Source organism: Tachypleus tridentatus, chromosome 3 (genome assembly GCF_004210375.1).
Source record: "Tachypleus tridentatus isolate NWPU-2018 chromosome 3, ASM421037v1, whole genome shotgun sequence".
NCBI lineage: Eukaryota > Metazoa > Arthropoda > Merostomata > Xiphosura > Limulidae > Tachypleus > Tachypleus tridentatus.
Genome location: NC_134827.1, coordinates 75024415 through 75051633, shown reverse-complemented (window position 1 = coordinate 75051633; position 27219 = coordinate 75024415). Strand labels below are relative to the sequence as shown.

At 36.3% G+C, this 27219-nt stretch overlaps 1 protein-coding gene across 1 annotated transcript in view; it reads right to left on the bottom strand.

The window, feature by feature from the left end:
* The window catches only part of LOC143247206 (dual specificity calcium/calmodulin-dependent 3',5'-cyclic nucleotide phosphodiesterase 1A-like), a 135158-nt gene that overhangs the window by 85510 nt on the left and 22429 nt on the right, over positions 1-27219 (bottom strand). The gene's annotated exons all lie outside the window — the stretch shown is intronic.

Sequence of the window (27219 nt, the reverse complement as noted above, 5' to 3'; positions counted from 1 at the left end):
ATAAAACAGTGTTCGTGAAGGAATCATAACACCGCCTTTATGGTTTAGTTTTTAGATTGATCTTTCTTTCTCCGGAAAATTAAAATAAAAGTTTAAAAAACATAAATATTAGTTACAGAAAAACTATTGATTAGTGTTTGTAGATGTTTTGAGAAAACAATTCTAGGCAAATTCTCCACAATAAATTGAAATACAGAAGGCACAAAATTAATTTGTCTGAGGTTCTAAATGATGTTGTAAATAAAATAAACCTAAACTTGCACACTGGTGAATTTCGTTTGGTTGTTGTTAATCGCAAAGCATCACGATTTGTGCTTTGCCTAGCAAAAAAGGCCTTGGTTGAGGCACTCGACTCGTAATCCAAAGGCCGTGGGTTCGAATCCTCTTCACATGCTTGCCCTATCAGCCATGGGAGCGTTATAAAGTTACGGTCAATCCCATTATTCATTGGTAAAATAGTAGCCCAAGAGGTGGCGGCGGGTGGTGATGACTTGTTGCTTTTCCTCTCGTCTTACACTGCTAAATTAGGGACGGCTATCGCAGATAGCCCTCATGTAGCTTTGCGCGAAACAGTAGGGAGATCGATGAATTTACAAAACCGTAAGTGATTTAGAAATTCACACGTACTTTAAACTATTCTATTTAAACAGAGACACAGTTACTATCAGAGGGAAATCAGCTCAAACATTAACTTTAAAACGTTGAAAGGTTCTGTGGATTTTTTAAAAAACAAAATAAACATCAAATATTTCATCCTAAATAAATAGTTTATGGTAAGTAACTTTCTTAAACAAAGTTTTATATTGAAAGTTATCTTTTTTTTTCAGTTTGTGCTAACCAGAAATTCGTGTAAAGTTTTAATATCGGGAACAAACATAGCATAATTATTTTTCAGCTTTGGAGATGTAATAGTTTTCGCAGTCAGTCCTGCTACTAGATTATGAGTGGATGGAAGAGGGAAGGTTTGATTGGTCGGCAGCAGCTCTAAGCTGTAGGTGCTATGAATCTGGTTGCTTACCTTGATCGTTTAACCCATTTATTGCAATAGGTGTAGATAAAGTTCAGATAAAAATATCGACTGGCAGTATCATTTAGGTGAAGGTATACTTATCATGTGAATTCTGAATTGCCGAAGACGTTTGCCGGTTGTCTGTGACCGTTGCAATGATGTATACACACTTTAATAAGTGAAGCTACTCAAACATTTGTAAAACCACATGTTTTGAGTTGATATGAAAGTTATTACCTTATTAGAACGGAACTTTGAACAACGATGTAAACAGTTCTAAGTTACTGGATCTATTGTTTTAAATCGCCATGTTTTCGAAGAATCTAAGAAGTAAATAACTCTTAATATCCAAGAATAGTTGTAAACACTTTAAAGTAGACTTGTCAAGTTTCCTACATTAGTAATACGAAAACTTCGTGTTTGTTTATTTTTTGAATTTCGCGTAAAGCTACGTGAGGGCTATCTGCGCTAGCCGTCCCTAATTTAGTAGTGTAAGATTAGAGAAAAGGCAGCTAGTTATCACCACCGACCGCCAACTCTTGGGTTACTCTTTTACCAACGAGTAGTGGGATTGATCATAACATACCCCACGTCTGAAAGAAAAAAGCATGTTTGGTGTGACGGGGATTGGAACCCGCGACCCACAGATTGCGAGTCATACCGGGCCAAGTAAAGTCCAAGAGCTATAATTTGCTCTCTAAGAGAAACATCAAGGCCAGACTGAGTTTGCCAGAGAGAATGTAGACAAAGACCAGGACTCCTGGAATAATGTTCTTTGGACAATGAATCCAAAATTGAATTATTTGGACGCCAGAACAGAGGACATGTTTGGCGTAAACCAAATACAGCATTCCAGGAAAAGAACCTCATACCAACTGTGAAGCATGGAGGTGGAAGTGTCATGGTTTGAGGCTGCTTTGCTGCAGCAGGACCTGGACAACTAACAATCAAAGAATCCACCATGAATTCTACTGTGTATCAGAGGGTGCTTGAGGATCATGTGAGACCATCTGTAAGAAAATTAAAGCTGAAGCGGAACTGAAGCCTGCAACACGACAATGACCCAAAACATACCAGTAAATCCACCAAGGATTGGCTAAAAACTAAGAAATGGAGAGTTCTGGAATGGCCTAGTCAAAGCCCAGATCTTAATCCCATTGAGATGCTGTGGGGTGACTTGAAACGGGCTGTACATGCAAGAAACCCCTCAAATATCTCACAGCTGACAGAATTCTGCATTGAGAAGTGGGGCAAACTTTCTTCAGACCGATGTTAGAGACTGATAGATGAACACTAGCTTTAGGTGGTAGGGTGTCCTAACTTTTTTCTCAGTTATAATATGCATTTTTGTAGAATTACATTTACAAAAGATCTTGAAAAGTCTTTTCTTCAGTTTTAATTGTTTAGTTATATTCCTATAATCTCTCAGTATTGTTAAAACTGAGATTAAATATCTGTATATCCACAAATGTTACAAAAATACACAGGCTTTCATAGGGTGTCCTAACTTTTTCACATGACTGTATATATACGTGCCCGTGTCTGTTTGGCACCTCACTTCTGTGTTGTTTTGTTAAACAAAAATATCTCGAGTCCTTATTCATTGTTAAAGCAAGAACATAAATTCGAACATACACGTGGATTTAATTCGCTTCATTTCCACTCTGTCTAATAGTTCTTCTCCCAGTTCACTTTCTTTGACGTCACACCATGAATAGAGAGTTTCGGACCTATCGAGGTTATTTAAGCTCAGTTGTTTAACAATGAAGAGTGTAAAGGTCTCAAATATTCTAAGGTTTATTGAAAATAATTAAGAAGGCATTATGTTTCTTTGTTCGACTCTAATATTTTTCACTGTGGGAAATATAATTAAATCAGAATATAAGCTGAGCAATATTATGTAACCTAAAGATCGATCTGCAAGCATAAGATAGTGTTCAATGTATAAATAGGTAAATGTTCCAAATATTACAAGAATTAAAAGTACGAAATCCATCGCGGACAGAACAAAATAATATCGTATGTCTAAAAACACGGGAAACTTCAGGTTTTGTTTACTAAAGTGTAACAATAAATTTAGTGTTTTAATGGTTTCTATTGTCAATTAGTTTCTTCTGCAAAGTTCTGTAACAATAATAAAAATAAGGTAAATTTTAGTTAATTTTTTTATTTCTTTAATTTTTCACATCTAACATAAAAACATTCATAATTGTTTTTGGACCCAGCATGGCCAGGTGGTTAGGGCGCTCGACTTATAATCTGAAAGTAGCGGGTTTGAATTCCCGTCGCATCAAACGTGCTTGCTCTTTCAGCCATGGGAGCATTATAAAGTTGCGGTCAATCTCACTATTCGTTGGTAAAAGAGTAGCCCAAGAGTTGGCGGTGGGTAGTGATGACTAGCTGCCTTCCCTTTAGTCTTACACTGCTAAATTAGGGACGGCTAGCACAGATAGCCCTCGTGAAGCTTCGCGCGAAATTTAAAAATAAACACAAATTTCACATGAAATATATGTCTAAACAGTAATTCTACTTCCTAGCTTCTTTTTGTTTATTTATTTTTTCGTTAAAGCACGAAAATATTAGGTAAATAACTTGTACAAATCTTGTACAAATAACATTTCATTCATTGACTAAGGCTAATATACTAATTAACACACTTAGAGGCTCATCGGTAAGTCTCTAGGACTGTGGCGCTAAAAATTGAGTTTCGATACCAGTATCGGGAAATCAAAATTATACTTCTGTAAGTTTGCGCTTAACAACAAACAAACAAGCTTATTCAGTTCTTACTAATGTCTAATGTATATATATATAGCTCATATTAGCTTCCAAAATTTGGAGAAAGTTCCAGTTACTAAGGCCACGCCCATCAAGTTATGTTAAATAAATTTTTGAACACGTTTAGATTAATAACCAAGAGCTAAAAAAGTACAAGGAATTGGGGTACTGTTGGCCTTATCGTTGTTTAACAATATAATGAATACGAAATAAAATAAAACCAGAAAAAAATGCTATATTTATTCGACTTTTTGGGTTAGAGTTTCTTCGAGGTAAAGAAATATACTCTTTGAAACAAGAAACGCAAAAGGGATATTTTTGTTATTTTAAAGAGAAATATATGTAATAACGTTACAAGCTCAGAGTATGTGATGTTACACGTGTTAAGGCACTGATTGTCAGACCAAAATGACAATAAAAGTTGTGCACTTTGAAAACGGAGGAAAACATCGGATTTTTCGCCAAAATGCATGCGTGTCGAATAAATTTGTTTGAGAAATCTGCATGTTCTACAAGTGCAACATGTGCAAAATCCCTATAAAAGTGTCGGGTTTTCAGTTTCCATAGCTCAGTGTTAAGTCACCGACACGCAATACAGTTACGCCAAGACTGACTGAAGCACAACGCAACAACGCCATTGGTCGCTTTAAAGCAGGCGAATCTCGATCAGATGTTGCCAGAGCAGTGAATGTCCACCCAAGCACCATCACAAGGCTATGAAATCGTCACCAACAACATGGATAAACTCGTGACCGTCCACGATCTAGCAGACCTCGTGTGACCACGCCCGCACAAGATCGCAACATCCGGTTACGTCACCTTCGGGATAGGACCACCACTGCGACGTCTACTGCCTCAACCATACCAGGGCTGCGTAGGATTTCCGATCAGACCGTACGCAACCATCTACGAGATGCAGGAATCCGACTTCGACGTCCAGTCAGAGGCGTCATCCTCACCCACCAACATCGTCAAGCACGGCTGCAGTGGACTCGGGCACATCGGGTATGGCCTCATCGACGATGGAGGCATGTTTGGTTCAGCGATGAATCACGTTTTATGCTTCGTAGGCAGGATGGAAGGACCCGTGTTTACCGTCGCCGAGGTGAACGTTTTGCAGCAAACTGTGTGCAGGATGTTGACAGATTTGGTGGTGGCAGCGTCATGATGTGGGCTGTCATCGCCTACAATGCCAGAACAGACCTTTTGCACATTCGAGAGAATCTTACGGCTCAACGATACGTCGACGAGATTCTTAGGCCCCATGTGCAACCCATCATGGTGAACATTAACGACGTTTTTCAACATGACAACGCCCGTCCTCACACAGCCCGACTCACCACTGTCTTCTTGAGACACCACAACATCAACGTTCATCCCTGGCCCTCCAGATCACTAGATTTAAACCCCATCGAACATCTTTGGGACGAGTTGGACCGACGTCTGCGACGGCGACAACCTCAACCGCAGACTCTACCTCAGCTTGCAGCAGCTTTGCAGGCTGAGTGGACAGCCATTCCACAAGATGTGATTCGTCATCTCATCGTTTCCATGGGCAGGAGATGCCAAGCTGTTATTGATGCTCACTGGGGGCATACTCATTATTGACGTTGAGTGACGTTAAACTTCACCTAGTGTGCGTGGACTTCGCCTTTGCAGACTTTGGATGTTCAGCAGTGAATGTGCAGAGTTTCACACATGTCATTCAGAACTACCCGGAATAAACTTGTTAACAAGTTGTCTCATATTTTGCCTTTTGCGTTTCTTTTTTTGAAGAGCATATTAATAACCACTTAAGTTATTTTATAGAAATTTCCTAATAATATTACAACAATGTAGTATTTAACAATATAATGTACTTACACTTGTAATCGTTTTATAAAACTAGTCAAGTCTAATAATGCCAGTTAAATTTCAAAGAATAATGCGAAACGTTGGTTAAAGCACTATTCTCTAGTTTTAGCGTTCTTTCACTGTTTTTTCTTTTCATTTTTACTTCAGTGTAGCAGTAAATATACATAGCATTAGGGCAATGTTAATTATAATTAATTAACAGTAATAGATAATTGTTGCAAAAACTCGCAATCTAGACATAATTGCAATTAACACAAAATAACATTTAGGATATAAGTAATTGTGGTGTAGACCAGTTTATATGAAATAACATTTACCATGTAATCCCTTTAGTAGGAAACAGCCTTTTAAATGTGATTTAATAACTCATCCAGTTATTAGAAAGTAATATTTAACACGTAGATAACTGTGAAACATGCCAGTTGTTACAAACTGATTAAAACGAAAACAAATAGTCGTGATATATTTCAAATCCCATTCTCCGAGTGTATATTGGTTTCCGCTCTTGTAACTTTACTCTGACGATACGTCTATTACACTTTTAACTTAATATGTTTTAGATAGTTCTGTAATTGACGTCAGAGGGCTTATGGGATTAAGTGGTACTTATTTTGTCAAAGAATCAAAAGTTTATTGTCTCTGAACGTAAGGCAGAATTCTAAGCAGCTATTGAGTATTTACTTTAGCTCTCGTTTCCTTTCTCCTGTTAAATACTTTAAGACTTTTTAAAGATTCTGACGTGCAGCTGCCGATAACAGACATTCGACCCAGCGTGGACTCTCCAACAGCTCTTTAAAATGTTAAAAGTTCGCAACAAGACTTGGATGGGAGCTACTGTTATTTAAAGACACGCAGATGGAAGCACATTAGACTCGGAGTTGGAACAGCACGTGATCTGTCTAGTTCTCTTACTTTAAAGCTAATCGGCTTAGATAGTTTAGTTTCTGTGGTGGTCTTAATCTGCTTGAAAATTCATGAAATGCGATAAAATTAAAATGACTGAAAGAACATCGCAGTGAACCACCGAAACATTGTTCCACTAAGTTAAGATTGAACTTCTTTGTAATACAATAATGTACTCCTGCACATTGATTATACGTGTAAACAAATCCAAGTTTAAGTGTGATCAAATAACCAATGATAAAAGAAATCTAAGTTGTAATGATTCATCAAAATAAACCATTATTCTTACAGACTAGATAAATATATATAAAGATGGTATTATAAATTTAACGTTTGTTTGTTTGTTTGTTTTGGAATTTCGCACAAAGCTACTCGAGGGCTATCTGTGCTAGCCGTCCCTAATTTAGCAGTGTAAGACTAGAGGGAAGGCAGCTAGTCATCACCACCCACCGTCAACTCTTGGGCTACTCTTTTACCAACGAATAGTGGGATTGACCATCACATTGTACACCCCCACGGCTGGGAGGGCGAGCATGTTTAGCGCGACGGGGGCACGAACCCGCGACCCTCGGATTACGAGTCGCACGCCTTACGCGCTAGGCCATGCCGGGCCAAATTTAACGTAAGGAGGTGTTCTTCTCAAGTATAATTATTTAAAAATAAAACAACTAGAAAATATTACATGAAGAATAATTTGATAAAACTCAAACTTCCAAGATTGAGACGGATACGTGACCACATTTCAGTAAATGGTGTAATTTGAAACATGTTTCGGCAGCCACGTTTCAGTAAATGATGTTTTATGAAATATGGATACGTAGCCACGCTTCATTAAGTAACTTATTGTAAAATACGTATAGGTAGCCACGTTTCGATAAGTAACGTGTTATGAAATATGTACAGAAATTGATATACAATAAATTTTAAGCAATGAAATGCAAAGACAATGTTTAGAAGTAACAATGCCTATCGGTTCTTGAAATATTAACACCAACCAACACCTTATCAAACACTAGTCAACACCATATGAAACACATGCCAACAACTTATCAGACACCAACCAGCAGCATATGAAACAATGAAATACCACCCAACACCCTATTAAACGCCAGTCACCATTCTACGAGACACCAACCAAGGAATTATCAACACCAGTCATCACTCTATCAAATACCAACAAACAACTTATCAAACACTAACGATCAACTTATCAAACATTACTCAACACCATGTCAAACATCAACTTATCAAACATTACTCAACACCATGTCAAACATCAACTTATCAAACATCACCCAACACCATATCAAACATCAACTTATCAAAAACCACTCAACACACTATCAAACACCAACCATCAACTTTTCAAACATTACTCAACACCCTATCAAACATCAACCATCAACTTATCAAACATTACTCAACACCCTATCAAACATCAACTTATCAAAAACCACTCAACACACTATCAAACACCAACCATCAACTTTTCAAACATTACTCAACACCCTATCAAACATCAACCATCAACTTATCAAACATTACTCAACACCCTATCAAACATCAACTTATCAAAAACCACTCAACACACTATCAAACACCAATCCATTCATTATCGAAGATTCATCGGAAACATCTTGTATATTGCTAATAATATGTTTAATTTCTTTAAATTTCGCGCAAAGCTACACGAAGGCTATCTGCGCTCGCCGTCCCCAATTTAGTAATGTAAGCCTAGAGGGGGGGCAGCTAGTCATCACCACCCACCGCCAACTCTTGGGTTACTCTTTTACTAACGAATAGTGAGTTTGACCGAACCGTTATAATGCCCCAACGACTGAAAGGGCGTCCATGTTTGGTGCGACGGGGTTTCGAACCCGAGACCCTCAGATTACGAGTGGAACGCCTTAACCCACCTGGCCATGCCGGGCCATCTGTTTAAGAGAACCTAAAATGAAAACATGAATCTTTGAAGAATAATTCATTTCCTAGTCCACATTTCGTTGCTAGGGTAAAAATAATAATTTTCACTTTTCATTGTTTAGAAGTAAAATAATGTTTTCTCGTTGCAAGTCATTGCTACGCTGAAAGGCCCGGCATGGCCAGGTGGTTAATGCACTCGACTCGTAACCTGAGGGTTGTGGGTTTGGATTCCCTTCACATCAAATATGCCCGCCCTTTCAGCCGTAGGGGCGTTATAATGTAACGGTCAATCCTACTATTTAGGGTTGTGGGTTTGGATTACCGTCACATCAAATATGCCCGCCCTTTCAGCCGTAGGGGCGTTATAATGTAACGGTCAATCCTACTATTTAGGGTTGTGGGTTTGGATTACCGTCACATCAAATATGCCCGCCCTTTCAGCCGTAGAGGCGTTATAATGTGACGGTAAATCCTACTGTTTATTGGTAAAAGAATAGTCTAAGAGTTGGCGGCAGGTGCTGATGACTAGCTGCCTTCCCTTTAGTCTTATACTGCTATATCAGTGAGGTTTGCGTAGGTAGCCCTCGTGTAGCTTTGCGCGAAATTCAAAAATAAACAAACAAACAAGCAGTGCTTAAGATAAGTTTTTCAGTGATTTTGTTGTAAGTGTTTGTAAAACAATTTTTCTCCTTTTCCTAAAGTTTGTTCTTCTTTCTTTCCCACACACTTACTACACTTTTTGTTCCTCTGTAGATTGTGTTTGTCGCATGGTGACATTATATGAAATAATGCCCTTTTTAACAGCTTCTTTAATGGGTTTGGGTCTGAGATATTGTCGACAAACGTTAATAATTTTCTCCTAAATGGACATCTGGAATATATTGATTAGAATTCAAGGTGTTACCAGATCAAAGAATTTGCAAGTTATTCGTTTGAATTTTGTGAGTAACTGTCATTCTTGTAAACCTCTTTACATGTGAGTAGAAACTACCAATGACCGCATTTTTGCAGTTTGTTCTCAGCTTTAAAAAATCTATTGTAGTGTATTTTCTTTCCCAGTTTTACATTAGAAACAGTTAAGTATTTCAAACAAGTATAAGCTCGATAATTCTTTTAAACCAATATTTGAAAATTTGCAGAATTAATACTGACTTCTAATCAAATAAATCTACCTTCATAGGTCATGAGTAAAAACAGTTTTATTAATGAATACAGATAATTAAATATACTTTTTAACGCTCTACTTTATATTGATTAGTCACTAGAATACATTTTTTTTAACTAGCTGAGTACACTGAAAAATCAGGTGTAAAGTGTTTGTTCATGCTTTCCTAGTTCATCTTTTCCAAGAATAAAGTTAACATTGTTTATAAATAACGGAGTACAATGTTTAATGTACTTTTTATATGCAAAAACGGCTCGTTTGGGTTGAGAAAATATTTTACAAAGAAGAGCGAACAACGTTTCGACCTTCTTCGGTCATCGTCAGGTTCACAAAGAAGGAGGTAACTGACCGGAAGCTGACCACATGTTTGAAAGGGGTTGTGCATCTTAGTGTCGGAATGTAGAGGGCGGTGTTAGATGTTTGAATATATAATTTTTTTTATTTTATTATATTAATATAGGTATAAAGGCGCTCCTTTATATTGGTTTATTTTTGATTTAAGTTGTTGTATAATTAAGGCTTCTTTAATTTTGCGTTTGTTTATGTTTGTTTCTTTATTTAGTATTTGAGTGTTTTTTATGGTTATGTTATGTTTATTTGACTTGCAGTGTTCGAAAACGTGTGAAGGTGACTTTTTATGTTCTTTGAATCTGGTTTCCATTTTTCTACTTGTTTCTCCAATATAGAAGTCGTGGCAGTTATCACATTGTATTTTATAAATAATGTTGGTGTGGTGTTTGTCAGTGTAGTTTTTACATAGTATAGACCTCAGTTTTGTGCCTGGTTTTTGAATAAATTTGGTATTAACTGGAAGGCCATATTTTGTTACTAATTTTTGCCAAATGTTGGTTATTTGTTTGCTGATGTCAGGAATATATGGTATACAGCAGTATATGGTTTCGTGATTTTTTGATTCGTGAGATATATTTACTTTAGTTGGTTAATTTTGCTTTCTGTCCAGGTGTGTGCGTATAATGTTTTCTATGGTTTGTGGGGGAAACTTATTGATGTTGATGAAGTATTGTTTTATTTTGTCTAATTCATCGTTAATTTTATCTGGTGAGCATAGTTTTATGGCTGTGTTTATTTGGTTTCTTAGTATGTTGAGTTTTTGTTTTGTTTCATGTGCTGAATTGTGTGTCGGTTCATGTAATTTTGAGGTTAAGAAATGATATTTGATTGCTTTCTTCCTGTTCACATGTGAAGTTAATGTTGAGATGTATAGAGTTATCACCCATACTGGACTATACATTCCTTATCGTTCTTGAGCTGCATTCTGCGTCCGTAAGGGCCTTAATCTGGTTCAACGATCGACTAGTGTTTTGCCGGACAACCCGTCGAATCATCCTGCGCAACGCCGGCCAAATTTTCTTGGGCCGACCACTTGAAATTCTCGTTTCGTATCCATCAGGGTCTTTTAAGAAATTTGCAACAGCAGTTTTACTACGCCCAATCTCACCAGCGATGGCACGTTGAGAGAGACCTTGCTTTTGCAGCTCAACAATTCTGCCACGTTCAAACTCTGTCAACTCTTTTGCCTTTGCCATGTTTTCACTCAATTTAACACAGGAGATGTCAGTGAGAGATGTTGACAATGCTAATGTATGAACACAAATGACTAAATTTCGTTACGTGTTTATCGATCAACGATTTGTTTTAGCATGGTCTTATACTTTTGACCAGCTAGTATTTAGGCTAATTTCATAGTGTTCACATTTTCCCTATTAAATGCTAAAAACGTTTTTTATTTTTATTTTTCCCTCTTCTTATTGTCATCTTTCGAAGCTCTACTCAAATAAGTGGTTGAATATAACAACACAAAATGCATAGTTTTTTTCTTTATGTTCATTGGCCTTAAGATTTTGACCAAGAGTACATAGAACGACATTATTATAACGGCATTCAAATCACTGAATAAAGATAAAATGTATGATATTAACATCAACTATTTTTAAGGGTTTTGTGAAATCAGTAACTTTTGCTACATGGAAATAAGAGGTAGGCAGTAATCATATTTATGTGAAGTTTATAGTCTCAAGGAAGAAAGGACGATTAAAGATGCATTTCTTATTCTCCTTTAAATGTGTTTATTAGTTACAATATTAATAATATAGTTACAAAGCTAGACGTTGTGAAGTCACGAGAATTAATAATGTAGTTACAAAGTTAGACGTTGTAAAGTCACAAGAATTAATGATATAGTTACAAAGTTAGACGTTGTAAAGTTACAAGAATTAATGATATAGTTACAGATAGTTTTAGCAGAGATAGAAAATAATTCACTAGTTTCAGTAAGTTTGCAAGATAAAATTCTTCCAGCAGATGATCACTGTGGTTCCGTAAGTTATATAAAGACGATGTGAAGATTTAGGCACAGTTTTAAACTCGTGTTTTTGTAACGTGGACACCAGTAGAGTGTGTATGATGGCCAGGGTGCCAAATATCATTACTGATGATTTTGATTGGTGTCTATTCCAAAATAAACAGCGTTAGCGTGAAAACTGTTTACCAGCAATCCTGTCGAGATATGTATGAAATTACCACTGGGGCACCAACACTTCATTGTTAAAGAGCTGTTCTGTTGAATGTTTTTCATCTGGATAGGATGTTTAACACAGAGTTGCTGCTATTTCAGGAGAGAAGAGAAATTTCTAGACTAGAGTGAATAATATTAGTACATATAATACGTAGACTCAAGAGTCATGATATTTGTCACTATTTTTAACTTCGTAAGGTGTTCACTGAAACTTTAGGCGAACTTGCTTGAGTTGGTTTTGGTAATGCGTTAAAAAGGTTCATTTGTATGCTGTCAAGTTACCAAATCGACGTCGTGTGACGTGGTTACGTCGAAATTCTGTTCGATTTTCTTTCACTTAACTTGCTGTGATTTATCAGTTGCACGTTATCGGTTATATTACTTTATCAAGCCATTCGCAAACTGATTAAATGAAATGACAAACCGCTAATAAAGGACGAATATAAATATGTAAGAATTGCTTGAACGGACTTGGCGTTTTAGTTCAAAGATGTAAGCTGTCTTATGGAGATTTAGCAACTTTTAAAAATCTTTTGTAATGCTGGAAATATTAACAAAGAACATTATATCGACGAAGTTTGCATATAACACACCGCCCATATCGTTAAAGTCTCATTAAACTTACACCACGTAATGAAAATGGTGTAGAGGCATAAAAGAGAGTCATTTTTTGAGAACTTTAGGCATAAACATAGTATACAACACTGTAATTGCATACAAGCTACAAGTAAAAGCACGCTCGTTATTAGATTTGTACTACTGTCCTTATACGTAGTTTCTGTGCATTTTGTGGAGCTTACACCTAATTCGGAGAACTAACCCAATATGTTTCTAACGGGAAAACCTTTTATTTGTTGGTTTGAGGGCGTGATAATACAGCTGATTTTGTTGTTTAAATGCAGCAACGGAAGCTTTAAAACGCATTCCTTGAAATGATATACTTTTATTTTCAGTTGCATCCGGAGAATTGTGGTCCAAGACTTGTTACCACAAAAATGCGTTCTGAACAATGGATCCGTGGGTTTTGTTTGGTTTAGATATCCGGCTAAGCTATATAAATAATAATTGCTTTATCCGCCGCTAACTTTTGAACTACTTCAATGTAGAATTGTTATTTGACCATCTCTCTTTTTACGCACCCATTTTGAGACCTTGGAAGAGTTGTAAAAGTGTCGGTCAAATTTAACCATACTAGAATAGTGGTTCAATAAGTTGTCGGTGAGTTGAGTTACTCTCTTTCCTCTGGTTTATCACTTCAAAATTAGAGACTGCTGACGTATGTGGCTCTCATGTAGCTCTTGAGAAATAAACGAACAAAAACAACTTTCTGTCTCGTGTTAAAAATTGTTGTGAGGAACTTAGGTCGATATTAATTTGATAAGTACTCGGAGAAACAGTTTTAATTTGGTTGTTATATCAATTTTACGGTTTTAATGTCGTGGATGCCCCCTAGTGGTTCAGCGGTATGCTCTGAAAGCTTATAATAATAAAAAAACAACGGGTTTCCATATCCGCTGTGGGCGCATCACAGATAGCCTATTGTATAGGGCCCGACATGGCCAAATCATTAAGGGATTCGAATCGCAATCTGAGGGTCAGAGGTTTGAATACCCGCCACGCCAATCATGCTCGCCTTTTCAGCAGTGGGAACGTTATAAGTTACAGTCAATCCCACTATTCGTCGTTAAAAGTTTAGCCAAAGATTTGTCGGTGGGTGGTGATGGCTAGCTGCCTTCCATCTAGTTTTACGCTGCTAAATTAGGAACAGCTAGCGCAGATAGTCCTCGTGTAGCTTTGCGCGAAATTGAAAAAGACAAACAAAGAAACCAACTGTGTAGTTTCGCGGTTAAAAATAAATAAACAAGCATGTCGCCAGTAATTAATAAAAGTGAGTGTGTGAAGAAACATGTATATTATACGAAACAGATAACTGATTACAGAGACTCCCAAAATAAATTTCTTTAAATAACAGCAGACTTGAAACTGATATTCAACTGGAATTTTAATCTGGAAAACCAAATACTGAAACGAAAGGAAATGAAGGTACAACGGGTTAGTGTGGGTTATGAACGAACTAAGATAAAAACATTAACTACGAAACATATGTTGTTAATTTTAACTTACGAGACTGGTGGATGAAAACTGAGTTAATTTAACTCGTATTGTAATGTTGATCTTTCATATCTAACGATTTAAACTCAGACTTTGGCCTTTCAAGAATGATTTATTTAGTTCGGGTTCTAATGTCGGTCTTTCACTCTTGGAACACATTTCGCTTAATTAATTCGAGTTTTGATTATAGTCATTCATTGTATTTTAAAATTTACGCCACGTGAAGTTCACTGTTATTATTTCACCGCAAATAACGTAAGTTGTTGTTTTTTGTCTATGATTATAGCTACTAATAAATCAAACATTTAATTCCCTTTTATTTTTTGTTTATTAATTCAAGCTCTTCAGCTCTCCAATAAAAATTTCAATAACCCATCAGTCCAGTGTTTCAAGTACTAATGTAATCTCCGAGTTATTATATTTTTGCTGCATGTTGAATATAGATTACATTGGAGAACAACTAAGTTATGTAGATATGATGAACCATTTCTAAACACGCATGCGCTCTAGCTAGACTTCATCAATATTTGTTTTTCTCTTCAGTTTATCTACAAAGCAAACTGTTGTTGCATTGTTAAAAGGAGATCATGGCTTCGTTGCAATAATATGGAAATAATTTGTTCTCGAGGTTAAAAGGTTCAAAGTCAATACTAATATTTTCAACCATTAACCTTTTATTTTACTTAACCTTTACACTGAAGGTGACCTAAGAAGGTAGAAATGTTGTTCTCTACTTAATTTCAATTAAAGTTTTAATACCCATAGCAGAACACATTTGTACTTCAAGTGAGTTATCAAGAGAATTAAAGACTGGTAACACGCTAGCAGAAATAAGTGTACAGAATACCTGGGTTTGTCGTGCCTTGTTGTTGCTTTAAGGCAAAGCTACACAACGAGATAACTGTGCTATGTTTATCGTGGGGAATCGAACTCTGAATTAAAACGTTATTCGTTCATGAAGTTAAGCAGACTTCCAGGGCAAATTAGACTTGTATTTTAATAATAACATCCTATCATACTAATTTGATGTGTTATGCAAGTATCCATTGGTACTGTTTTGACGCCCTATTCCGCCGATATCTTAACTTTATTCTTCCTTACGATGTTTCATTATTTAGTTATTTAATTACAATTAAGCCCAGAGCTACACAATGGGCTGTCTGTTCTTTGCTTACAACGAGTATCTAAACCCGGATTTCAGCTGTGTAAATCCGTAGACATGCTGATGGGCTATTGAGGGGGTTTCCTTATAATGTTTTTGTTTGATTCAGAATGCCACACAAAGACTGTCTTTGCATAAATGTCCTTTTGAGATAATAGACCTTAGGAATGGTAGATATCCATCGCTTGAACTACTTTTTGTGTAATCGTCTTAACACAAACTACGGAGCTCGTTCTTGAGGTAACGGTTCGCGGACAATGATTTTTTGTCGGATTCTAAGTCCGATCCTGTTAACCTTTTGCTCACCCCTATCTTTTATGGTGAGAAATTGAATATCGTTCTAAGCTCATGCACATGTTTTGGTTGTCGTTGCGTTTTTTTTTATGTCTGTAAAAGAGTAGCCCAAGAGTTGGCATCGGGTGGTGATGACTAACTGCCATTTCCCTAGTCTCACACTGCCAAATTGAGGACGGCTAGCGCAGATAGATCTCGTGTAGCTTTGCGCGAAATTCAAAACAAAACCAAATCTAAATGTCATAGGAGCAGAAAAGTATCTATAGACCTGTATAAAAAAACACCAATAAACATTCGATGGTTTCTTCAAAGGAGTTTAAGCGTTATTTTTTCTTTTGCTAAGAATGATTGGATCACCAAACATTGAACACAAGTGGCTTGCTTACTCATGACTTCATACTTTAGTCGTATGATTCGAACAATAAATGGTGTTAAGGTGTATATATTAATAATGTCAACACTTGGTTCAGAAATACCAAATACAACAATTTTCAATGACGCTACTTTGTTTCGCCCATTTCCAATCCACTTTATTACATAGTAACTTTAAATTTAACACACACAAACACAATTATATACATTACGTACATGTCGTAAATGTTTCTAAAATACTGCTTATCTTATCAGTTTAGCTTGATATTCTGAATTTTAAAAAATGTATAATTTACATGTGTAATAAAGAAATATGAAACCTAAAAATAAAGAAAAAAGCCGCGTCAGGCTAAATGCTGTAATCAGCAAGTGTAACCAAACCTCTTATTTTAGCGTTGTAATTCTCAAGATTCCTACCAGGGGACAAAAAACAAGAGAAAGAACACAATAATTTTAAATGTCGAGCAAATAATTATTGTTTATTATCTAGTAGTTAAATAATTAAAAACTGATATGATGAGCTGTGATACATTAGGTACTGACCTGTAGGCTACTTTTTAGTGTCTTTATGGCAACAGAGATATATCGACGGTAAGGCTAGGGTAGATAAGGTCTTGTGGTTTATTTATATTTATGAAGAGTTTGGTTCGCTTGCTGTTAAACACAAAGCTTCACAATGGAACATCAGTGCTCTGCCCAGCCGAAACCCGGGGAGAGTAATCCTTCGTGAAATAAAAATTATTTATTATACAAGTTTTGTCCAAACTATAATTGTCCCCCGGTGCCTCAGCGGTATGTCTGCTAAAAACCGGTTTTCGATACTCGTGGTGGGCAGAGCACAGATAGCTCATTGTGTAATTTTGTGCTTAATTCAAAACAACAACAACCAAACTGTAATCAAACGAGTATAATTACATATTTCTTGAGGTTTGAAATTTAAAATTGTTTTAATGCTAAATATGCCGCCAGGAGTCCAGTAAACTTAAATATAATCACAATTTTTGTTTTCGGAAAGATAATTCTATCAATATTTTCATTTCTTGTTGCTTTTTTAATTTAGAAATGAAAGATAAAGTAGTTAGATTGCAATTTTTAGCCCTCTCCGAATGGCTCAGTGGCAGAGCACAAATAGCCCATTTTGTAGCTCTGTATTTAATAACAACAGTCACAACAAAATTATTTTAAATGACCACCTGCTTCTAAACTTTTTAGTTACATGCACTAAATTTTTCAATTACAGTACAGTAAAGCCAGTGCGTTATCAGCGAACTGGACAACATTTATAAAACGATGGGGTATCCAGTAGATGATGTGTTCCCGCGTGATATTCGATAAATTATACATTTCTAAGTAGTATCATGTTCACATGTGATATCCAATAAATTCTATGTTTCCAAACCGTAGTGTTATTATTCTCAAAAAAACCAAAGTCTGTCAAGTAAAAGGGCACCATCGCTTCAGAACAAAACGTTTAGGTCATACAGAAAAACCAAACGACTCTAGTTTGCGTTTGACCCCAGTGCTGGTCCATACATTTACAAGACGATTATTACCTCGTTAATTCACTCTCATCTCCTGACACGTGGTTTACAGTTAGATGGGTTCGAGAGTAATAACCATTAACACTTCTTTTTTGTCATATCACCAAAATAAAAGCCATTTAACTATTCTCAACCTACTAACACTTCTTCATCTAAATTTTCATTTTACTCAACGTAACTGTTCAGAAAAAAATATTTTGTTTTATTATATCCTGTTAAGCACAAAACTGTACATTAAGTTTTTCTTTGATAGATTGTTTAGGTAGAATATTCGTGATGAAACTTTGTAGAATGGACGGTAACTGCCTGTTGTGGAGACACAAGTGGAGAGGATGATGTTTTGAAAGTCGTATTTTACACATGTGTCTCCACAACAGGCAGTTGCCATCCATTCTACAAAGTTTCATGCACAGGAGGTTATCTGTGTTGAGCCCACCACGGGTATTAGAACTCGATTTTTAGCGTTATTAGCCCACATGCTTACCGCCATGTTGGTGTTGCAATAGAAAGGCATGTCTGTTATTTAATTTTATTGTCTGTTGAACTTTTTCTAATGAATATAACCTACTAACCACTTTTGCTGCGAACGTAACCTTCATTTTGTGTCAGATATAACCACTTCTTGTTCTCCCCACTTTCCTGTCATCTTACTGAATCAACTCGTTCTTCCCACTTCCCTATCATCTTACTGAATCAATACTCGTTCTTCCCACTTCCCTATCATCTTACTGAATCAATACTCGTTCTTCCCACTTCCCTATCATCTTACTGAATCAATACTCGTTCTTCCCACTTCCTATCATCTTACTGAATCAATACTCGTTCTTCCCACTTCCCTATCATCTTACTGAATCAATACTCGTTCTTCCCACTTCCCTATCATCTTACTGAATCAATACTCGTTCTTCCCACTTCCCTATCATTTTACTGAATCAATACTCGTTCTTCCCACTTCCCTATCATCTTACTGAATCACTATTTGTTCTTCCCACTTCCCTATCATTTTACTGAATCACTATTTGTTCTTCCTACTTCCTCGTCATTTAACAAAACCTGATTCAGCAATTTAAGTAACTTTCTATAACTTGTTTACAGAATAACCAGAGGTTTGTCCATAGAATTGCTAGCAGCCACTAGGACTTTGTGCAACGTAGTAAGCTAAAGGTGAGTTCGATCATAAGCAAGACACAGGATCAATATATACTATCCGCTGGCATCATTTTAGGTTATCGATTCTTATGGAGTTATAAGTCTGTAATCTGCTAAAAGATAGATCTTCAAACCGTCATGATTACTCGTGTAGATAGAGTGATGTAAGAAACAACTACTTTTAAAAAAACGCTAAAAACATTTAAATCAGACGTTTCAAAGAAGGATATTTTGTAAACATTATGTCAAAATATTTCTGTTGATTATTTTAGACACGGTATAGTTATCAACCCACGTCTACAAAGAAAATAAATAAAGCAATTCGCAGTTTGAAGCTTTAGGTATGTTATAACAGTTACGACCAACTCCCATTTTTCGGGCTGACAAGATTAGCCCAAGAGTCTGAGGTTCCTTATGTTCGTTAGTTTCCTTTTCTTTAGCTTATTATTTCAAAAATTGCGCGGGTTCCGAAACGAAACAAGGTTCTCCTCTAAAGAGCAACAACCCGAAACCTGTCATTATTAGCGCCATCTGTTAGAGTAACATGAATTTATAAATAGTTATTTATTATAAATAAACCAAGTGACAGAAAAATACTTGTTCACAAAACACTGCATAATAGCATTACATACTTCTTAAATAGAGCATTAAAATACATTCAACCGTGTGATACACCATTCATAAACTTTTAACATGCTATGGCAATTTTTTACTTTGTATAAACAATGCACCATATTTAACAGCCTAAAATAATAATTTATATACTCGGCTTAGCGAACTTCAGTCATGGTCGTCTATTTTAGAAACCAAAAACTACTGAGATATGAGAAGGATCTCTCTTCAGAACACACTTGATGAGAATGGTGGAGATGGGAGTAATCAGGCTACTTCTAACTTCCAGAACCATATTTGAGGATGGAGATAATCAGGCTACATCTCCATAATGAGCTATCTTTATTCAGCTCACTACCGATATTGAAACCTGGTTTCTAGTGTCTGTAGACATACCGCCGTGCCACTGGGGAGAATTACCAACCCCATACCACATTATTAGCGACATATATTACTAACGACATGCCATTAGCGACGTATCACATTATTTACGACATATCATATTAGCGACATGTCATGAGCGACGTATCACGTTATTAGCGTATTCCATTTTATTTGTTTTCATGACATAAAACGTGTTTATTTGGGCTTATAAAGAGTTTGATTTGAAGAACTGAATATACCTGTGTTATTCCTAGACACCGCAAAGGATACTTAATACAATTTTATCAATATATAAATATATCACAATAGTATAAAGCTGAAAGAAAACGTAGGCGGTTTCCTCGTTCGATTGTAGACTGTTACAAAATTTTCTCTTGATACAACGAAACGTCAGAATTAAACATACACAATTTTTCTTTCTGGTTATTAGCCATAACTATTTCTATTTTTGTAATATTTGTTTTCTCCAGGCTACATTGCTATCGTATAAAAACAATAGTTCTTTTGTTTGTTTCGAAGAATCGAGTACAGCAACACAAAAAACAAACTTGTGCAAGTCGTCCCAAAAAATACTGAGCTTGTGGACTAGATAAAAAGGTACGTGATAAACAATTACTGAGGTATTTTACGATTCTTTTATAATACCCCCACACCTACAACGTCTGGGGCGATGAACCAATAATAAAAAAACAATGACGTACTATATTAGTATCGCATGAAAAGCTGGAAATTTGGTTTGTATTTGTAGGTAATGTACTCATTTCATACTGAACTGTGCTTGTTTCTTTGATTTTGGATTTCGCATAAAGCTACACGAGAGATATCTGTGCTTGTCGTCCCTAATTTAGCAATGTAAGACAAGGCAACTAGTCATCACCACCCACCGCCAACTCTTGGACTACTCTTTTACCAACGAATAGTGGGATTGACTGTAATATTATAACGCCCCCACAGTTGAACGAACGAGCATGTTTGGTGTGACGGGGATTCGAACCTGCAACCCTCAGATTACGAGTCGAGTGCCTTAACCATCTGACCATGCTGGACCAGACTGTATTAGATTTAGCGTATTTAAGCAAATTATTTGGTTATTAATGAAAGTATTGCAAAAGTAGAGTTGCTAATACGTTTCACACAATTAAACTAAACACATGAAGTCGGTAACAGTATCTCAATGTCGGTATTCACTCACACAATTCATGTAAAAACAGAAGTCAATAACAATACCTCAAGGTCGGTATTTATTTACACAATTCAAGTAAACACACGAAGTCGGTAACAAAACTTCAACATATGAAGTCAGTAACAATGTCTCAAGATCGATATATGTCCAATAGCATCAAAAGATTTATTTTAAAAGAATAAAACAAATACTACGTTTTTACTACAGCGAAAGGTAGAACTATTAGTTTCGACAACACGTTTAACACCAACAGAACAAGTTTTTGCAGTGTTAGTTTAGTGTATACATGTTACTCTAGATAATGACGATAACTGTGTTACTGAAACTAAGATGTTGTGACTAATACTGAAGTATTTTCTTTTTATTGTGCCCCAAAAAGTCGGTTTTTGTATTTGTTACAGTGTGTCAGAAAATAATTATTTCTTTTAAAATATAAGCTTTATTAATTAATAGTTTGAAATTAGTAAATTGGTTTTTTGAGGTGTCTTCAACTCGGCACGGCATGGTCAGGTGGTTAGAGCGCTCAAATGGTACTCTGAGGATCGCGGGTTCGAATCCCCCATCACACCAAACATGCTCGCTCTTTCAGCCGTGGGGGAGTTATAATGTTACGGTCAATTCCATATTCGTTGGTAAAAGAGTTGGGTGTGGGTGGTGGTAACTAGCTGCCTTCCCTCTAGTGTTAAACTGCTAAATTAGGGACGGCTAGCGCATATAGCCCTCTTGTAGCTTTGCGCGAAATTAAAAAGAAAAACAACAGCAACAAAAACTGAAGGCAAGCATTGCAGTTCTTCCATAAAAAAAGTGTTCGTAGATCAAGGGCATTAGTTGACACATTATTTGACCGCTAGTGAGTACGTCATTTTGAAGAAGACAGCCTTCAATGTTACAGAATGAAACTTGTATAGAGAAGTGCTTAAGACATAAAGCGTGGGTTTCAGAGCTACACTTCAAAACAACTCATGGTACATAATCTAACTAAGACATAATTGTTGTTAACAAAGTAATATCCGTTTTCGTGATAAAAGATGGTCGAAGAAACGGGAACAACAGCAGTCCTATTGGACCACATACGTGTCAACACTTCCCTCCCATCATCTCCGATTAACCTCTAATAAACTCTTCATACTCCTTTGATATTGGAAGCTGAAACCAGTGGAAGGATTGTTTACAGATATTCGTGGTCTAAACGGATTGTTTACAGATATTCGGGGTCTAAAAGGATTGCTTACAAATATCTGTGGTCAAAACGGATTGTTTGCAAGTATCAGTGGTATAAAAGGATTGTTTACAGATATTTGTGGTCTAAAAGGATTGTTTGCAAGTATCTGTGGTCTAAAAGATTGTTTACAGATACCCATGGTCTAAAATGATTGTTTGCAGATATCGATAGTCTATAATTGGCTCGGCTGTTTTATGAAGCAGCTTATTATATATTTAAAAAACGGCTGGTATGGGTAGAGAAAGCTTGTTTGTTTGTTTGTTTGTTTTGGAATTTCGCACAAAGCTACTCAAGGGCTATCTGTGCTAGCCGTCCCTAATTTAGCAGTGTAAGACTAGAGGGAAGGCAGCTAGTCATCACCACCCACCGCCAACTCTTGGGCTACTCTTTTACCAACGAATAGTGGGATTGACCGTCACATTATACACCCCCACGGCTGGGAGGGTGGTAGAGAAAGCACTAGTAAAGGATCAAACAACGTTTCGACCTTCTTCGGTTATCATTCGCTCCTCTACTAGTGCTTTCTCTACCCATACCAGCCGTTTTTTAAATATATAATTTTCTCTACAAGTGGGTTTTCTCGTCATCACGGATTATGAAGCAGTTTGTTACGCTGAAATAGGGTTTCAGGTAACAGCACGTAACCATGACCACCAGACTGAGTCCGATCGATGATAGAGGAAGCACTGAATGACATCGAAAATTGTTCTTTTAAAGTGCAACACAGATTATCAATGATAGTACCAACGACAAATATCGGTTATCAAAAATAATACCAATGATGCACGTACATATCACTAAAGATAGTACCAATGACACGAACAAATTATCAAAGATAGTAATAATGACACATACAAATTACATATTCTTTAACATCAAACTAAGGAAGCAAGAATGATTCTTTAACATCAAACTAAAGAATGAAGGTTGATTTGTTAATATTCAAATGTTTGTTCTAGAGGTCAGATATTGTAGGCCATGAAAAGTTTGAATATATTAGGGCCTAAAGAGCAAGTATAATTAACCAGTGTAAAAATGTTAATTTTTTTTCAATATTAGAACCCTCCCTATTCTGTGATAGAAAATACTGCAGTTTTTGATTTTAAATTGAATATCGATTAAAAAAATCTTGAGTTAACTCTTTTTTTATCCAGACCTTCTATTTTTGTCTATGTTTATCAACAAGTGGAAATGGTACCGCCTGATTTACAGCCCTTATAATAAATCCTGGAATTATTAATTCACAAGTTATAATAAACTCCTGGAATTATTAATTCACAAGTTATGTTGTGAGAAAGATGAATAATTAGAAGGGTTTGCGAGTTAATTACATGTCCTATTATCCATTTATCTATAGAAAACTAAAAACAGATAATGAAATCGTTAAGTCAGGGATGTTTTTATTTCAGAGCATTTGGGTTAAATTCCGTTCAGATAACGATAGGAAAATATTATTTTTGTGCTCTTGTAACCGTTTTGTGACACTTGCAGTTGAGCTTTAACTGAATAGTCACGTTTTGAATCTCACATAATAACTTGGTACTTTACATCTGTTCATTCGTATTTTAAAGTAAAAAATATTTTATCTTAAAAAAAGACTCCCTTAACTTAGTGTTGATTACATAAAGTAGAACTTCTGTGACTTGTTCATCAACAGCTGAGTACTCAATGTAAACTGAAGATTTATATAAGGTTTTCATCTCGCTGGAAAGCTACACAGACTATACAAGGAAATATACTTAATAATTACACCTCCGTAAGAGCGACCCCTCCAACGACATCATTTCAGTGAGCCCCGGCAAATTAATGTTTGGTATGTAGTTAGGAGGTGACCCCTGCTAGTTTTTTCTCTCACAACACCACCTGCTGGATGTAAGTTCTAGGTTCTTAACAGAGAAACAAAGTTTGTTTTTTTATTTAGTTTTCACGCCAATTGCAGTTCAGTTTTATTTCATAAAATTGTATATAGTTTTAAAAGACAACATGAGTTAAAAATATATTCATAAATACGTGTGCATATTTATATATAATGTTTTATTCTAACATCCTTCAATTTTCTCATAAAATGTGATAAAAAATAACTGTTTTATAGCAGTTGATGTACACTGTAACTTTAGCGGTACCTTAAAATACAACCAAGCCAGGAACGTTAAAACAGATAAAAGTTGACTGAAAATATAAACGTAGAAGTATAAATGAAACTGCTGCTTTATAAATATTTTATCTTAGACTTAACATTAGATCCAACATTAAAACTTTGGTCAGAATGAGTTAATAAATATATACGGCTATTGTTTCATGAATAGCGTAAATGGAATTGTTTTATTAAATGTATCAAGAACTGAGTTTTAAATATTTAAAAACAATAGTTTTACCAAGAAACTGGAACGTAAATCGAATCATCACTATTATAATTCCTGAAACCAAAAGCTGCTATTTCAAAGGTTGTTTCTGATAAATTAAACGAAAATGACGTAGTGGGATTTGCATTTTAATATCTTTATATATTCAACTCTTTTCTTGTTTTGAATTTCGCGCAAAGCTACTCAAGGGCTATCTGCGCTAGCCGTCCCTAATTTAGCAGTGTAAGACTAGTGAAGGCCGTTATTCATCACCACCCACCGCCAACTCTTGGGCTACTCTTTTACCAACAAATAGTTGGATTTACCGTCACATTCAAAGAGCGAGCATGTTTAGTACAACCGGTATTCGAACCCGCGCCCCTCGGATTAGAAGTCGAACGTCTTAACACACTTGGCCATGCCGGGTCCGAACTGTTTTCTCCTATCTCTTCGGTATTTCAGAGCTAAATCTGTGAACTTACAACACTAAAACTCGTGTTTCGATACTCATTGTTGGTACATGATAGACAATTCATTGTGTAGATTTGAACTTAGCCGCACATGTATTAACAACAAACAAACAAAAATATATATTAACAAAAACAAGCATATATATGTATTAACAACAAACATACACACATATATATCAACGACAAACAAACATACGCATGCATATACAAATATAATCATTAGTTTGACCTATGAAAGTAATAAAAAAATAAATAAAAATCTGTTTTCAAACACGTTTTTCTGTTTATACGTAAAATTTCACAAAAAATTGATAGAAATGAGGATCGTTTGTAAGCACAGAAGACTTTTACTGCTAAAATCCGGGATTCAATACTTGTGGTTGGTACATCACGTATATCCCATTGTTTAGTTTTGTGTTTAACTACGTACAAATAAGCAAGAAAAATCATACTGCATTTTTGATAGTATAAAATATCATGTACATTTTTGAGTACGTTTGAGTGTGTGAGAGCCTTTCACTAAATGTCACTAGCCTCATTGACTAACTTGTATAGAATATTATCCATATAACTATTTAGTTGTGAAAGTGTATAAATGCGTCTTGTTCGTCAACAATAATGTGAGTATAATTCATAAATAGTACATTTGCAATAATACTGGTATGATTAATGAAACACATCGTTTAGAAATTCTTCACTAAACTAATAATTTTCAAATATTTGTGAAAATAAATAAATAAAATATAAGGGAAATCGCTCGCGTTAACAGTGGTTTAGTAGGTTGTATAGATTGTGATTACGGCTGAAAATCTCGCCAACACGAAGACCACACAATTAATGAAACAATGCATTATAATAATTATAAGTAAGAATGGTATATTAAATTAGGTATATTTGTTACTGGGTTCATTTTTTTAGTTTTGATTTTTTTTTCTCATCCATTATCGAGTAAAATCAACTCAGATAGTTCATCTGGAAGGTGGTTTGTGGTTAATCACAAAAGCGCTCTGCACACCTTGGGCATCGAAATCCGTTTTCTAACTTCCTAAATACTTACAGTTTCGGATTATAACAGAATTTTGCCAGTGGTTTTAACTTTGTTCTATAAGTCATTGGTTCACCTTTCGTGCACACAACAAAATATTTAGAACAATTTACTTCATAAACTATAAAATCACCATTTAGACAAACAAACACACAGAAGATACGCGTGTTCCACTCCGTCCACCATTTAGACAGACAAACACACAGAAGATACGCGTGTCCCACTCCTTCCACTATTTAGACAAACAAACACACAGAAGATACGCGTGTCCCACCCCGTCCACTACTTAGACAGAGGAACACACAGAAGATACGCGTGTCCCACTCCGTCCACTATTTAGACAGACGAACACACAGAAGATACGCGTGTCCCACTCCGTCCAATACTTAGACAGAGGAACACACAGAAGATACGCGTGTCCCACTCCGTCCACTATTTAGACAGACGAACACACAGAAGATACGCGTGTCCCACTCCGTCCACTATTTAGACAGACGAACACACAGAAGATACGCGTGTCCCACTCCGTCCACTATTTAGACAGACGAACACACAGAAGATACGCGTGTCCCACTCCGTCCACTATTTAGACAGACGAACACACAGAAGATACGCGTGTCCCACTCCGTCCACCATTTAGACAGACGAACACACAGAAGATACGCGTGTCCCACTCCTTCCACCATTTAGACAAACAAACACACAGAAGATACGCGTGTTCCACTCCGTCCACCATTTAGACAGACAAACACACAGAAGATACGCGTGTCCCACTCCGTCCACTATTTAGACAGACGAACACACAGAAGATACGCGTGTCCCACTCCGTCCACTACTTAGACAGAGGAACACACAGAAGATACGCGTGTCTCACTCCGTCCACTATTTAGACAGACGAACACACAGAAGATACGCGTGTCCCACTCCGTCCACTATTTAGACAGACGAACACACAGAAGATACGCGTGTCCCACTCCGTCCACTATTTAGACAGACGAACACACAGAAGATACGCGTGTCCCACTCCTTCCACTATTTAGACAAACAAACACACAGAAGATACGCGTGTCCCACTCCGTCCACTTTTTCTGTTTGAATTCACTTCACTTTTAATTTCCTTTTCTACTCCAAAAGGTTGGGTTGTTATTCTATCGTATCACATC